Source organism: Gorilla gorilla, chromosome 11 (genome assembly GCF_029281585.2).
Source record: "Gorilla gorilla gorilla isolate KB3781 chromosome 11, NHGRI_mGorGor1-v2.1_pri, whole genome shotgun sequence".
NCBI lineage: Eukaryota > Metazoa > Chordata > Mammalia > Primates > Hominidae > Gorilla > Gorilla gorilla.
In genome coordinates, this window is record NC_073235.2 from 10,874,301 (window position 1) to 10,890,633 (window position 16,333).

Below are 16,333 nucleotides of genomic sequence, written 5' to 3' on the forward strand. Positions count from 1 at the left end.
ATATCTACACCGCTACCTGTATAAACATGGAAATATCAGCACCGCTATCTGTATGAATATGGAAATATCTACCCCGCTATCTGTATGAACATGGAAATATCTACACCGCTATCTGTATGAACATGGATATACGTACACAGCCCTCTGGATGAACATGGAAATCTCTACACCGCTATCTGTGTAAACATGCATACATCTTCACCGCTATCTGTATAAACATGGAAATATCTACACCGCTATCTCTATGAACATGGAAATATCTACACCGCTATCTGTTTGAAGATGGAAATATATACAAAGCTATCTGAATGAACATGGAGATATCTACACCGCTATCTGTATGAACATGGAAATATCTTCACTGCCATCTGTATGAACATTGATATATCTACACAGCCATCAGGAAGAACATGGAAATATCTTCACTCCTATCTGTATAAACATGGAAATATCTACACCGCTATCTGTATGAACATGGAAATATCTACACAGCCATCTGGATGAACATGGAAATATCTGCACCGCCATCTGTATGAACATATAAATATCTACACCCCCATCTGTATTAAGATGGAGATATCTACACCGCTATCTGTGTAAACCTGGACATATCTACACCGCAATCTGTATGAACATGGAAATATCTACACCACTATCTGTATGAACATGGAAATATCTTCACCGCCATCTGTATGAACATGGATATATCTACAGAGCAATCGGGATGGACATGGAAATATCTACACAGCTATCTGTATGAACATGGAAATATATACACCGCTATCTGTGTAAACATGCATACATCTTCACTGCTATCTGTATAAACATGGAAACAACCTCACCGCTATCTGTATTAAGATGGAGATATCTACACCGCTATCTGTATAAACATGGAAATATCTACACCGCTATCTGTATAAACATGGAAATATCTACACCGCTATCTGTATAAACATGGAAATAACTACACCGCTACCTGTAAAAACATGGAAATATCAGCACCGCTATCTGTATGAACATGGAAATATCTACACCGCTATCTGTATGAACATGGAAATATCTACACCACTATCTGTAGGAACATGGAAATATCTACACTGCTATCTGTACGAACATGGAAATATCTACACCGATATCTGTATGAACATGGAAATATCTACACCGCTATCTGTTTGAACATCGAAATATCTACACCGCTACCTGCATGAAAATGGAAATATCTGCACAGCTATCTGCATATACATGGAAATATCTACACAGCTATCTCTTTACACATGGAAATAACTACACCGCTATCTCTATAAACATGGAAATATCTACACCGCCATCTGTATGAACATGGAAATATCCGCACCGCCATCTGTATGAACATATAAATATCTACACTGCCATCTGTATTAAGAAGGAGATATCTACACCGCTATCTGTATAAACATGGAAATATCTACACCGCTATCTGTATAAACATGGAAATATCTACACCGCTATCTGTATGAACATGGAAATATCTACACAGCCATCTGGATGAACATGGAAATATCTGCACCGCCATCTGTATAAACATATAAATATCTGAACTTCCATCTGTATTTAGATGGAGATATCTACACCGCTATCTGTATAAACTTGGAAATATCTACACCGCTATCTGTATAAACATGGAAATACCTACACCGCTATCTGTATAAACATGGAAATACCTGCACCGCTACCTGTATAAACATGGAAGTATCAGCACAGCTATCGGTATGAACATGGAAATATCTACACCGCTATCTCTATGAACATGGAAATATCTACACCGCTATCTGTATGAACATGGAAATATCTACACCGCTATCTGTTTGAAGATGGAAATATATACATCGCTATCTGCATGAACATGGAAATATCTACACAGCTATCTGCATGAAAATGGAAATATCTACACAGCTATCTGCATATACATGGAAATATCTACACAGCTATCTCTTTACACATGTAAATAACTACACCGCTATCTGTATGAACATGGAAATATCTACACCGCCATCTGTATGAACATGGAAATATCTGCACCGCCATCTGTATGAACATATAAATATCTACACTGCCATCTGTATTAAGATGGAGATATCTACACCGCTATCTGAAAAAACATGGAAATATCTACACCGCTATCTGTATAAACATGGAAATATCAGCACCGCTATCTGTATGAACATGGAAATATCAGCCCCTCAATCTGTATGAACATGGAGATATCTACACCGCCATCTGTATGAACATGGATATATCTACACAGCCATCTGGAGGAACATGGAAATATCTACACCGCTATCTGTATGAACATGGAGATATCTACACCGCTATCTGTATGAACATGGATATATCTACACAGCCACCTGGATGAACATGGAAATATCTACACCGCTATCTGTGTTAACATGCATACATCTTCACCGCTATCTGTATAAACATGGAAATATCTACACCGCTATCTGTATGAACATGGAAATATCTGCACCGCTATCTGTATGAACATGGAAATATCTACACCGCTATCTGTTTGAACATGGAAATATCTACACCGCTATCTGCATGAAAATGGAAATATCTACACTGCTATCTACATATACATGGAAATGTCTACACAGCTATCTCTTTACACATGGAAATAACTACACCGCTATCTGTATGAACATGGAAATATCTACACCGCCATCTGTATGAACATGGAAATATCTGCACCGCCATCTGTATGAACATATAAATATCTACACCGCCATCTGTATTAAGATGGAGATATCTACACTGCTATCTGTATAAACATGGAAATATCTACACCGCTATCTGTATAAACATGGAAATATCTACACCGCTATCTGTATAAACATGGAAATATCTACACCGCTGCCTGTATAAACATGGAAATATCAGCACCGCTATCTGTATGAACATGGAAATATCTACACGGCTATCTGTATGAACATGGAAGTATCTACACCGCTATCTGTATGAACATGGATATATCTACACAGCCCTCTGGATGAACATGGAAATATCTACACCGCTACATGTATAAACATGGAAATATCAGCACCGCTATCTGTATGAACCTGGAAATATCTACACCGCAATCATTATGAACATATAAATATCTACACCGCTATCTGCATGAACATGGAAATATCTACAAAGATATCTGAATGAACATGGAAATATCTACACCGCTATCTGTTTGAACATGTAAGTATCTACACCGCTATCTGCATGAAAATGGAAATATCTACAAAGCTATCTGCATATACATGGAAATATCTACACAGCTATCTCTTTACACATGGAAATAACTACACCGCTATATCTATAAACATGGAAATATCTACACCACCATCTGTATGAACATGGAAATATCTGTACCGCCATCTGTTTGAACATATAAATATCTACACCGCCATCTGTATTAAGAAGGAAATATCTAAACCGCTATCTGTATAAACACGGAAATATCAGCACCGCACTCTGTTTTAAAAATGGAAATATCTACACCGCTATCTGTATGAACATGGAAATATCTACACTGCTATCTGTATGAACATGGAAATAGCTACACCGTTATGTGTATGAAAATGGAAATAGCTACACCGCTATCTTTATGAACATGGAAATATCTACACGTCTATCTGTATGAACATGGAAATACCTACACTGCTATCTGTTTGGACATGGAAATATCTACACCGCTATCTGCATGAAAATGGAAATATCTACACTGCTATCTGCATATACATTTAAATATCTACACAGCTATCTCTTTACACATGGAAATAACTACACCACTATCTGTATGAACATGAAAATAACTACACCGCCATCTGGATGAACATGGAAATATCTGCACCGCTATCTGTATGAACATATAAATATCTACACCGCCATCTGTATTAAGATGGAGATATCTACACTGCTAGCTGTATAAACATGGAAATATCTTCACCGCCATCTGTATGAACATATAAATACACCGCCATCTGTATTAAGAAGGAAATATCTAAACCGCTATCTGTATAAACATGGAAATATCTACACCGCTGCCTGTATAAACATGGAAATATCAGCACCGCTATCTGTATGAACATGGAAATATCTACACCGCTATCTGTTTGAACATGGAAATATCTACACCGCTTTCTGCATGAAAATGGAAATATCTACAAAGATATCTGCATATACATGGAAATATCTACACAGCTATCTCTTTACACATGGAAATAACTACACCGCTATATCTATAAACATGGAAATATCTACACCGCCATCTGTATGAACATGGAAATATCTACACCGCCATCTGTATGAACATGGAAATATCTGCACCGCCATCTGTATGAACATATAAATATCTACATCACCATCTGTATTAAGATGGAGATATCTACACCGCTATCTGTATAAACATGGAAATATCTACACCAATATCTGTATAAACATGGAAATATCTACACGGCTGTCTGTATAAACATGGAAATATCTACACCGCTACCTGTATAAACATGGAAATATCAGCACCGCTATCTGTATGAACATGGAAATATCTACACCGCTATCTGTATGAACATGGAAATATCTACACCGCTATCTGTATGAACATGGATATATCTACACAGCCCTCTGGATGAACATGGAAATATCCACGCCGCTATCGGTGTAAACATGCATAAATCTTCACCGCTATCTGTATAAACATGGAAATATCTACACCGCTATCTCTATGAACATGGAAATATCTACACCGCTATCTGTTTGAAGATGGAAATATATACACCGCTATCTGCATGAAAATGGAAATATCTACACAGCTATCTGCATATAGATGGAAATATCTACACAGCTATCTCTTTACACATGGAAATAACTACACCGCTATCTGTATGAACATGGAAATATCTACGCCGCCATCTGTATGAACATGGAAATATCTGCACCGCCATCTGTATGAACATATAAATATCTACACCGCCATCTGTATTAAGATGGAGATATCTACACCGCTATCTGTATAAACATGGAAATATCAACACCGCTATCTGTATAAACATGGAAATATCTACACCGCTATCTGTATAAACATGGAAATATCTGCACCGCTACCTGTATAAACATGGAAATATCAGCAACGCTATCTGTATGAACATGGAAATATCTACACCGCTATCTGTATGAACATGGAAATATCTACACCGCTATCTGTATGAACTTGGATATACGTACACAGCCCTCTGGATGAACATGGAAATCTCTACACCGCTATCTGTGTAAACATGCATACATCTTCACCGCTATCTGTATAAACATGGAAATATCTACACCGCTATCTCTATGAACATGGAAATATCTACAACGCTATCTGTTTGAAGATGGAAATATATACACAGCTATCTGCATGAAAATGGAAATATCTACACAGCTATCTGCATATAGATGGAAATATCTACACAGCTATCTCTTTACACATTGAAATATCTACACCGCTATCTGAATGAACATGGAAATATCAGCACCGCTATCTGTATGAACATGGAAATACTTACACCGCTATCTGTATGAACATGGAAATATCTACACCGCTATCTGTATGAACATGGATATATCTACACAGCCCTCTGGATGAACATGGAAATATCCACACCGCTATCTGTGTAAACATGCATACATCTTCTCCGCTATCTGTATGAACATGGAAATATCTACACCGCTGTCTGTTTGAAGATGGAAATATATACATCGCTATCTGCATGAAAATGGAAATATCTACCCAGCTATCTGCATATAGATGGAAATATCTACACAGCAATCTCTTTACAAATGGAAATAACTACACCGCTATCTGTATGAACATGGAAATATCTACACCGCCATCTGTATTAAGATGGAGATATCTACACTGCTATCTGTATAAACATGGAAATATCTCCACCGCTATCTGTATAAACATGGAAATATCTACACCGCTATCTGTATAAACATGGAAATATCTACACCACTACCTGTATAAACATGGAAATATCATCACCGCTATCTGTATGAACATGGAAATATCTACACCACCGTCTGTGTGAACATGGAAATATCTACACCGCTATCTGTTTGAACATGGAAATATCTTAACCGCTTTCTGCATGAAAATGGAAATATCTACACAGCTATCTGCATATACATGGAAATATCTACACAGCTATCTCTTTACACATGGAAATAACTACACCGCTATCTGTATGAACATGGAAATATCTTCACCGCCATCTGTATGAACATGGATATATCTACACAGCCATCTGGATGAACATGGAAATATCTACACCGCTATCTGTATGAAGATGGAAATATCTACACCGCTATCTCTGTAAACATGCATACATCTTCACCGCTATCTGTATAAACTTGGAAATATCTACACTGCTATCTGTATGAAAAAGGAAATATCTACACTGCTATCTGTTTGAACATGGAAATATATACACCGCTATCTGAATGAAAATGGAAATATCTACACAGCGATCTGCATATACATGGAAATATCTACAAAGATATCTCTTTACACATGGAAATAAGTACACCGCTATATCCATAAACATGGAAATATCTACACCACCATCTGTATGAACATGGAAATATCTGCACCGACATCTGTATGAACATATAAATATCTACACCGTCATCTCTATTAAGATGGAGATATCTACACGGCTATCTGTATAAACATGGAAATAGCTACACCGTTATGTGTATGAAAATGGAAATAGCTACACCGCTATCTGTATGAACATGGAAATATCTACACCGCTATCTGTATGAACATGGATATATCTACACAGCCATCTGGATGAACATGGAAATATCTACACCGCTATCTGTGTAAACATGCATACATCTTCACCACTATCTGTGTAAACATGGAAATATCAGCACCGCTATCTGTATGAACATGGAAATATCTACACCGCTATCTGTAAGAACATGGAAATATCTACACCGCTATCTGTTTGAAGATGGAAATACATACACCGCTATCTGCATGAAAATGGAAATATCTACACAGCTATCTGCATATACATGGAAATATCTACACAGCTATCTCTTTACACACGGAAATAACTACACCGCTATCTGTATGAACATGGAAATATCTACACCGCCATCTGTATGAACATGGAAATATCTGCACCGCCATCTGTATGAACATATAAATATCTACACCGCCATCTGCATTAAGATGGAGATATCTACACCGCTATCTGAATAAACATGGAAATATCTACACCGCTATCTGTATAAACATGGAAATATCTACAACGCTATCTGTATAACCATGGAAATATCTACACCGCTATCTATATGAACATGGAAATATCTACACTGCTATCTGTATGAACATGGAAATATCTGCACCGCCGTCTCTATGAACATATAAATATCTACACCGCCATCTGTATTAAGAAGGAAATATCTAAACCGCTATCTGTATAAACATGGAAATATCTACACCGCTGCCTGTATAAACATGGAAATATCAGCACCGCTATCTGTATGAACTTGGAAATATCTACATCGCTATCTGTATGAACATGGAAATATCTACACTGCTTTCTGTATGAACATGGAAATATCTACACCGTTATCTGTATGAACATGGAAATAGCTACACCACTATCTGTCTGAACATGGAAATATCTACACCGCTATCTGTATGAACATGGATATATCGACACAGCCATCTGGATGAACATGGAATTATCTACACCACTATCTGTATGAACATGGAAATATCTACACCGCTATCTGTATGAACATGGATATATCTACACAGCCATCTGGATGAACATGGAAATATCTACACCGCTATCTGTGTAAACATGCATAGAACTTCACCGCTATCTGTATAAACATGGAAATATCTACACCGCTATCTGTATGAACATGGAAATATTCACACCGCTATCTGTATGAGCATGGAAATATCTACACTGCTATCTGTTTGAACATGGAAATATCTACACCGCTATCTGCATGAAAATGGAAATATCTACACTGCTATATGCATATTCATTTAAATATCTGCACAGCTATCTCTTTACACATGGATATAACTACACCGCTATCTGTTTGAACATGGAAATATCTACACCGCCATCTGTATGAACACGGAAATATCTGCACCGCCATCTGTATGAACATATAAATATCTACACCGCCATCTGTATTAAGATGGAGATATCTACACTGACATCTGTATAAACATGGAAAAATCTACACCGAAATCTGTATGAACATATAAATATCTACACCGCCATCTGTATTAAGAAGGAAATATCTAAACCGCTATCTGTATAAACATGGAAATATCTACACCGCTGCCTGTATAAACAAGGAAATATCAGCACCGCTATCTGTATGAACATGGAAATATCTACACCGCTATCTGTATGATCATGGAAATATCTACACCGCTGTCTGTATGAACATGGAAATAGCTACACCGCTATCTGTATGAACATGGATATATCTACACAGCCATCTGGATGAACATGGAAATATCTACACCGCTATCTCTGTAAACATGCATAGATCTTCACCGCTATCTGTATAAACATGGAAATATCTACACCGCTATCTGTATGAACATGGAAATATCTACACCGCTATCTGTATGAACATGGAAATATCTACACCGCTATCTGTTTGAACATGGAAATATCTACACCGCTATCTGCATGAAAATGGAAATATCTACACTGCTATCTGCATATACATTTAAATATCTACACAGCTATCTCTTTACACATGGAAATAACTACACCGCTATCTGTATGAACATGGAAATATCTACACCGCCATCTGTATGAACATGGAAATATCTGCACCGCCATCTGTATGAACATATAAATATCTACACCGCCATCTGTATTAAGACGGAGATATCTACACTGCTATCTGTATAAACATGGAAATATCTCCACCGCTATCTGTATAAACATGGAAATATCTACACCGCTATCTGTATAAACATGGAAATATCTACACCACTACCTGTATAAACATGGAAATATCAGCACCGCTATCTGTATGAACATGGAAATATCTACACCACCGTCTGTGTGAACATGGAAATATCTACACCGCTATCTGTTTGAACATGGAAATAGCTACACCGTTATGTGTATGAAAATGGAAATAGCTACACCGCTATCTGTATGAACATGGAAATATCTACACCGCTATCTGTATCAACATGGATATATCTACACAGCCATCTGGATGAACATGGAAATATCTACACCGCTATCTGTATGAACATGGAAATATCTACACCGCTATCTGTATGAACATGGATATATCTACACAGCCATCTGGATTAACATGGAAATATCTACACCGCTATCTGTGTAAACATGCATACATCTTCACCACTATCTGTATAAACATGGAAATATCTGCACCGCTATCGGTATGAACATGGAAAAATCTGCACCGCTATCTGTATGAACATGGAAATACCTACACCGCTATCTGTTTGGACATGGAAATAACTACACCGCTATCTGCATGAAAATGGAAATATCTACACTGCTATCTGCATATACATTTAAATATCTACACAGCTATCTCTTTACACATGGAAATTACTACACCACTATCTGTATGAACATTGTAATAACTACACCGCCATCTGTATGAACATGGAAATATCTGCACCGCCATCTGTATGAACATATAAATATCTACACCGCCACCTGTATTAAGATGGAGATATCTACACTGCAATCTGTGTAAACATGGAAATATCTACACCGCCATATGTACGAACATATAAATACACCGCCATCTGTATTAAGAAGGAAATATCTAAACCACTATCTGTATAAACATGGAAATATCTACACCGCTGCCTGTATAAACATGGAAATATCAGCACCGCTATCTGTATGAACATGGAAATATCTACACCGCTATCTGTAGGAACATGGAAATAGCTACACCGCTGCCTGTATAAACATGGAAATATCAGCACCGCTATCTGTATGAACATGGAAATATCTACACCTCTATCTGTATGAACATGGATATATCAACACAGCCATCTGGATGAACATGGAAATATCTACACCACTATCTGTATGAACATGGAAATATCTACACAGCTATCTGTGTAAACAAGCATACATCTTCACCGCTATCTGTATAAACATGGAAATATCTACACCGCTATCTGTATGAACATGGAAATATCTACACCGCTATCTGTATGAACATGGAAATATCTACACCGCTATCTGTTTGAACATGGAAATATCTACACCGCTATCTGCATGAAAATGGAAATATCTACACTGCTATCTGCATATACATGGAAATATCTACACAGCTATATCACTACACATGGAAATAACTACACCACTATCTGTATGAACATGGAAATATCTGCACCGCCATCTGTATGAACATATAAATATCTACACCGCCATCTGTATTAAGATGGAGATATCTACACCGATATCTGTATAAACATGGAAATATCTACACCGCTATCTGTATAAACAAGGAAACATCTACACCGCTATCTGTATAAACATGGAAATATCTACACCGCTACCTGTATAAACATGGAAATATCAGCACCGCTATCTGTATGAACATGGAAATATCTACACCGCTATCTGTATGAACATGGAAATATCTACACCGCTATCTGAATGAACATGGAAATATGTACACCGCTATCAGTATGAACAAGTAAATATCTACACCGCTATCTGTATGAACATGGATATATCTACACAGCCCTATGGATGAACATGGAAATATCCACACCGCTATCTGTGTAAACATACATACATCTTCACCGCTATCTGTATAAACATGGAAATATCTACACTGCTATCTGTATGAGCATGGAAATATCTACACCGCTATCTGTTTGAAGATGGAAATACATACACCGCTATCTGCATGAAAATGGAAATATCTACACAGCTATCTGCATATACATGGAAATATCTACACAGCTATCCCTTTACACATGGAAATAACTACACCGCTATCTGTATGAACATGGAAATATCTACACCACCATCTGTATGAACATGGAAATATCTGCACCGACATCTGTATGAACATATAAATATCTACACCGCCATCTGTATGAAGATGGAGATATCTACACCGCTATCTGAATAAACATGGAAATATCTACACCGCTATCTGTATAAACATGGAAATATCTACAACGCTATCTGTATAACCATGGAAATATCTACACCGCTATCTTTATGAACATGGAAATATCTACACTGCTATCTGTATGAACATGGAAATATGTGCACCGCCGTCTCTATGAACATATAAATATCTACACCGCCATCTGTATTAAGAAAGAAATATCTAAACCGCTATCTGTATAAACATGGAAATATCTACACCGCTGCCTGTATAAACATGGAAATATCAGCACCGCTATCTGTATGAAGATGGAAATATCTACATCGCTATCTGTATGAACATGGAAATATATACACTGCTTTCTGTATGAACATGGAAATATCTACACCGTTATCTGTATGAACATGGAAATAGCTACACCACTATCTGTCTGAACATGGAAATATCTACAACGCTATCTGTATGAACATGGATATATCTACACAGCCATCTGGATGAACATGGAAATATCTACACCGCTATCTGTATGAACATGGAAATATCTACACCGCTATCTGTATGAACATGGATATATCTACACAGCCATCTGGATGAACATGGAAATATCTACACCGCTATCTGTGTAAACATGCATAGAACTTCACCGCTATCTGTATAAACATGGAAATATCTACACCGCTATCTGTATGAACATGGAAATATCCACACCGCTATCTGTATGAGCATGGAAATATCTACACTGCTATCTGTTTGAACATGGAAATATCTAAACCGCTATCTGCATGAAAATGGAAATATCTACACTGCTGTCTGCATATACATGGAAATATCTACACAGCTATCTCTTTACACATGGAAATAACTACACCGCTATCTGTATGAACATGGAAATATCTACACCGCCATCTGTATGAACATGGAAATATCTGCACCGCCATCTGTATGAACATATAAATATCTACACCGCCATCTGCATTAAGATGGAGATATCTACACCGCTATCTGAATAAACATGGAAATATCTACACCGCTATCTGTATAAACATGGAAATATCTACAACGCTATCTGTATAACCATGGAAATATCTACACCGCTATCTATATGAACATGGAAATATCTACACTGCTATCTGTATGAACATGGAAATATCTGCACCGCCGTCTCTATGAACATATAAATATCTACACCGCCATCTGTATTAAGAAGGAAATATCTAAACCGCTATCTGTATAAACATGGAAATATCTACACCGCTGCCTGTATAAACATGGAAATATCAGCACCGCTATCTGTATGAACATGGAAATATCTACATCGCTATCTGTATGAACATGGAAATATCTACACTGCTTTCTGTATGAACATGGAAATATCTACACCGTTATCTGTATGAACATGGAAATAGCTACACCACTATCTGTCTGAACATGGAAATATCTACACCGCTATCTGTATGAACATGGATATATCGACACAGCCATCTGGATGAACATGGAATTATCTACACCACTATCTGTATGAACATGGAAATATCTACACCGCTATCTGTATGAACATGGATATATCTACACAGCCATCTGGATGAACATGGAAATATCTACACCGCTATCTGTGTAAACATGCATAGAACTTCACCGCTATCTGTATAAACATGGAAATATCTACACCGCTATCTGTATGAACATGGAAATATTCACACCGCTATCTGTATGAGCATGGAAATATCTACACTGCTATCTGTTTGAACTTGGAAATATCTACACCGCTATCTGCATGAAAATGGAAATATCTACACTGCTATCTGCATATTCATTTAAATATCTGCACAGCTATCTCTTTACACATGGATATAACTACACCGCTATCTGTTTGAACATGGAAATATATACACCGCCATCTGTATGAACACGGAAATATCTGCACCGCCATCTGTATGAACATATAAATATCTACACCGCCATCTGTATTAAGATGGAGATATCTACACTGACATCTGTATAAACATGGAAAAATCTACACCGAAATCTGTATGAACATATAAATATCTACACCGCCATCTGTATTAAGAAGGAAATATCTAAACCGCTATCTGTATAAACATGGAAATATCTACACCGCTGCCTGTATAAACAAGGAAATATCAGCACCGCTATCTGTATGAACATGGAAATATCTACACCGCTATCTGTATGATCATGGAAATATCTACACCGCTATCTGTATGAACATGGAAATAGCTACACCGCTATCTGTATGAACATGGATATATCTACACAGCCATCTGGATGAACATGGAAATATCTACACCGCTATCTCTGTAAACATGCATAGATCTTCACCGCTATCTGTATAAACATGGAAATATCTACACCGCTATCTGTATGAACATGGAAATATCTACACCGCTATCTGTATGAACATGGAAATATCTACACCGCTATCTGTTTGAACATGGAAATATCTACACCGCTATCTGCATGAAAATGGAAATATCTACACTGCTATCTGCATATACATTTAAATATCTACACAGCTATCTCTTTACACATGGAAATAACTACACCGCTATCTGTATGAACATGGAAATATCTACACCGCCATCTGTATGAACATGGAAATATCTGCACCGCCATCTGTATGAACATATAAATATCTACACCGCCATCTGTATTAAGATGGAGATATCTACACTGCTATCTGTATAAACATGGAAATATCTCCACCGCTATCTGTATAAACATGGAAATATCTACACCGCTATCTGTATAAACATGGAAATATCTACACCACTACCTGTATAAACATGGAAATATCAGCACCGCTATCTGTATGAACATGGAAATATCTACACCACCGTCTGTGTGAACATGGAAATATCTACACCGCTATCTGTTTGAACATGGAAATAGCTACACCGTTATGTGTATGAAAATGGAAATAGCTACACCGCTATCTGTATGAACATGGAAATATCTACACCGCTATCTGTATCAACATGGATATATCTACACAGCCATCTGGATGAACATGGAAATATCTACACCGCTATCTGTATGAACATGGAAATATCTACACCGCTATCTGTATGAACATGGATATATCTACACAGCCATCTGGATTAACATGGAAATATCTACACCGCTATCTGTGTAAACATGCATACATCTTCACCACTATCTGTATAAACATGGAAATATCTGCACCGCTATCGGTATGAACATGGAAAAATCTGCACCGCTATCTGTATGAACATGGAAATAACTACACCGCTATCTGTTTGGACATGGAAATAACTACACCGCTATCTGCATGAAAATGGAAATATCTACACTGCTATCTGCATATACATTTAAATATCTACACAGCTATCTCTTTACACATGGAAATTACTACACCACTATCTGTATGAACATTGTAATAACTACACCGCCATCTGTATGAACATGGAAATATCTGCACCGCCATCTGTATGAACATATAAATATCTACACCGCCACCTGTATTAAGATGGAGATATCTACACTGCAATCTGTATAAACATGGAAATATCTACACCGCCATATGTACGAACATATAAATACACCGCCATCTGTACTAAGAAGGAAATATCTAAACCACTATCTGTATAAACATGGAAATATCTACACCGCTGCCTGTATAAACATGGAAATATCAGCACCGCTATCTGTATGAACATGGAAATATCTACACCGCTATCTGTAGGAACATGGAAATAGCTACACCGCTGCCTGTATAAACATGGAAATATCAGCACCGCTATCTGTATGAACATGGAAATATCTACAACTCTATCTGTATGAACATGGATATATCAACACAGCCATCTGGATGAACATGGAAATATCTACACCACTATCTGTATGAACATGGAAATATCTACACAGCTATCTGTGTAAACAAGCATACATCTTCACCGCTATCTGTATAAACATGGAAATATCTACACCGCTATCTGTATGAACATGGAAATATCTACACCGCTATCTGTATGAACATGGAAATATCTACACCGCTATCTGTTTGAACATGGAAATATCTACACCGCTATCTGCATGAAAATGGAAATATCTACACTGCTATCTGCATATACATGGAAATATCTACACAGCTATATCACTACACATGGAAATAACTACACCACTATCTGTATGAACATGGAAATATCTGCACCGCCATCTGTATGAACATATAAATATCTACACCGCCATCTGTATTAAGATGGAGATATCTACACCGATATCTGTATAAACATGGAAATATCTACACCGCTATCTGTATAAACAAGGAAACATCTACACCGCTATCTGTATAAACATGGAAATATCTACACCGCTACCTGTATAAACATGGAAATATCAGCACCGCTATCTGTATGAACATGGAAATATCTACACCGCTATCTGTATGAACATGGAAATATCTACACCGCTATCTGAATGAACATGGAAATATGTACACCGCTATCAGTATGAACAAGTAAATATCTACACCGCTATCTGTATGAACATGGATATATCTACACAGCCCTATGGATGAACATGGAAATATCCACACCGCTATCTGTGTAAACATACATACATCTTCACCGCTATCTGTATAAACATGGAAATATCTACACTGCTATCTGTATGAGCATGGAAATATCTACACCGCTATCTGTTTGAAGATGGAAATACATACACCGCTATCTGCATGAAAATGGAAATATCTACACAGCTATCTGCATATACATGGAAATATCTACACAGCTATCCCTTTACACATGGAAATAACTACACCGCTATCTGTATGAACATGGAAATATCTACACCACCATCTGTATGAACATGGAAATATCTGCACCGACATCTGTATGAACATATAAATATCTACACCGCCATCTGTATTAAGATGGAGATATCTACACCGCTATCTGAATAAACATGGAAATATCTACACCGCTATCTGTATAAACATGGAAATATCTACAACGCTATCTGTATAACCATGGAAATATCTACACCGCTATCTGTATGAACATGGAAATATCTACACTGCTATCTGTATGAACATGGAAATATGTTCACCGCCGTCTCTATGAACATATAAATATCTACACCGCCATCTGTATTA